This window comes from Zingiber officinale, chromosome 1B (assembly GCF_018446385.1).
Source record: "Zingiber officinale cultivar Zhangliang chromosome 1B, Zo_v1.1, whole genome shotgun sequence".
Classification (NCBI taxonomy): Eukaryota; Viridiplantae; Streptophyta; class Magnoliopsida; order Zingiberales; family Zingiberaceae; genus Zingiber; species Zingiber officinale.
The window spans coordinates 154,892,413-154,895,608 of NC_055986.1; the positions used below are offsets into that span (position 1 = coordinate 154,892,413).

A 3,196-nucleotide genomic window follows, 5' to 3' on the forward strand; every position below is an offset into this window, starting at 1 on the left:
GTATGGTGGATCGCTTGTGATGCGATCTAGAGCGTTGGATCACAATGAGTCACGATCTGACGGCTTGGGATGAGACATGATCTGAAGCATCGGATCAATGGATCCAGATCCGATGGCTGATAGATCTGAGGGTCACAACTCTTAGATCTGATGGATGAGATTAAAGGGGCTATGTGAAGGGTTATAACTCTTCAGTCCGGACGGCCCAGATTAATCCACCCAAAGGTCACACCCCTCCCTAAAGCCTCTTCCTTCTGTATAAATAGAACCCTCCAGATTGGAATCAAATCACTCAACTTAATCTTCTCTTCCTCAAGTATTCACTCACTCATCTTGTGCATTCAAGAGTCTAAGAAGCCTACGAGAAGGTTCGCTGGTCTCGGAAGTCGGAGTGCTACGATTCCGAGACGATTGTCGTCGTTGTATCTTGGGAACGAATTGCAACAATCCGTTAAGCACCGTAGCGGAGCAATATCGTTTACGGAGATAGTGTCGAACACTAGCCTCGACGATCAGTTTGCATACTCCAGAATTTACCGGAAACAACAATATTAAATTAATTTTTTATAAGTGAGAGTCTGAATTATTCGCATGCATATCTTCTGGCTACTTTATCACCTACTTTGATTTCACGTTTCTACGATATATACACACGAATTATTTCTAAATTATAATTGGAACCCTCCTTTTCCGGATCCTTCTCACGTCAATAACGCGCCCTCTTCCGCCTATAAGTAGTTTTAGAGAAGTTTCTTTTGCAGTGGATACTTGAATTCCAATAATGACTCTTGATAATCTATCCTTTAGAGTATATGAGGATTCATTTGTCATCTGAGGTCTTAATTTTCCTACTAAAATATTACATATTTCTACCCAAGATCCCAACATCACAACTCCATTTTTGTCTAAATTGCGGAGTAAATGAGCCTTTAGATATGGTATTTCCCTAGTGATTCTTTAAGGTCCTTGGCTTGTCATATGAGTCTAAATTTCATATTTCCAGATGTGAAAAGAAGTATAAATATCTTCATATATCAAATGTTCAATAATTAGTACCGTGTCTTCAAAATTGTAACCTTCCCATAACATATAAGCTACTAATACGTTTTTTTTCCTAAAGTGACTTCCCCACCAACTGTAGCTACACCGTCCGCTAAAATTTATCCCTTTTAATGCATTTACCTCACGAAACCTGAGGTTTTGGATGCATACAAGTATTTTTGTTGGAACGTTGACAGATAACTAATGGAATACTTATAGTAGTATCTCCATTACTTGCAAAAATATTCTTATGAGGATCAGTATAAATGATTTTTCCCTCGTGTTTGGCTATAGTGGAAACCCCCGAATCTAGAGTTGTTTGGCGATCCAGTCCAGTTCCAACAATGCACCTCTCGAACTGAGAAAGTGGAACTGCTTGGCACTGCATATTAGAACTCATTAAAGCCTAATTCGCATCACTATGCTCGATAAAAGGAATGAGAGAAGCTCCAACAAAAAAATATTAGAAGAAAAAAATATTTCTAAGATGAATCTGTTCCCATGCAATAGTCAGGAACTCTTAACAATATTGAGCTGGAACAACCTATTCTTCCTGAATACTCTGATTCAAAGCCAAAGAATTTCCAACTACTATATTATAATATTCATCTCTATTTAGTGATAAATAAATTATCCGTGTCTCCTTTTTTTATTTTCAGATATTTCATAAAATGGACTCTTTATAGATCCCCAATGATCAATCCTCACATGAATGGTTAAAGATCCAATGAGTCCAACATTGATTCCTTCAGACGTATCAATTGGGCAAATACATCCGTAGTGGCTAGCATGAATATCTCATATCTGAAAACTAACAGTTTTACTCATCAATCCTTCAGGACCCAAATAACTCTATTTTCCCTGATGAACAATTTGTGTTAATGGATTAGTTCGATCCAAAACTTGAGATAAAGGATGTAGGCCAAAAAATGATTCATAAGTGATTACTAATGAAGTTGAAGTTACCAAATTTTGAGGAGTCAATATCAATTTATGGCGAATTACTCCAGATATAGTTCCTCGAACTACGTTTTTTGAATGAACAAGAGTTAGTCAAACTTGATCCTATAACAAGTCCGTTATAGAATAAATACGTTTATTTTTCAAGTAATTCGTATCATCAAATGTACCTATTCGAAATTTCATTTCGATCAAATGATCCACAGCAACCAATACATCTCATGGTAACAAAAATGTATTGTTATGAGGTATATCAAGATTCAATCTACGGTTCATATTTCGTCAACCAATCCTTCCTAATTCACGTCTTTGTTGAAAAAATTCTTTTGTGATTCCTTACATAAGGACTCAAAAAATTTCGGATCCCCGCCTACACAAGCAAATTGTTGATAAAATTCTAAAATATCGGATCCCCGCCTACACAATCTTTTTTTCTCCTGATCATTCAGATTAAGGAAAGACAAGAAAATTTTAGGGTAACAGATATTATCCATAATTTCTCTTAGATTTGAACTCATAGCCGACGATAGAACTAGAATAGATATTTTTTTTGTTTTCTACTCACACGGGCTCATATCCTTGACTTTCTATCAATATCTAATTCTGATCTCTCTCCCCAATCTAACATTATAATGCTGGTATAGATAAAAATTCTGTTATGGTCCAATTTTGAATGGTAGTAAATACCAGGACTTTGCAATATTTAATTGATCACAATTATGTAAATTCCATTTATTATAAAGGTTTTCAAGGAATTCATTATTAGAATGTTTCTAATAAAAAAGGTTTCTTGTATATCTTTACCGATTTTTCAAATTAATCCCGTAGGTACATATAATTCAGAAGAATATGTGAGTGATTCATACATAGCGTCTCTGTCATTTATCAAGCGTTCCACCAATTGATACGATATAGTAGTTTACTGCTGGGGTTCTCGAATGTCGCCCTATGGGCTTGACGTACCCTTACCAAGTCCAATTTAAAAGTCTTTTGAGTAAGATCAAGGGTAATATTTGTTCTTATCAATTTAATATATGATATAAAAAATTAAATTAATTTTTTATAAGGAAGAGTCTGTTATAATAGCTTACTACTAGGGTTTTCAAAAATGGTAGATTCGCTACCTTAGTGGCCCCCTAGTGCCGATCTCACGAATTTGGAGGGAGGTTCATGCAGGTACACAGGCCATAGGCGC

At 35.7% G+C, this 3,196-nt stretch overlaps 1 pseudogene; it reads right to left on the bottom strand.

The window, feature by feature from the left end:
• Positions 1-583: 583 nt before the first annotated feature.
• Positions 584-2,905, bottom strand: LOC122043537 (annotated as a pseudogene).
• Between the last annotated feature and the right edge of the window lie 291 nt (positions 2,906-3,196).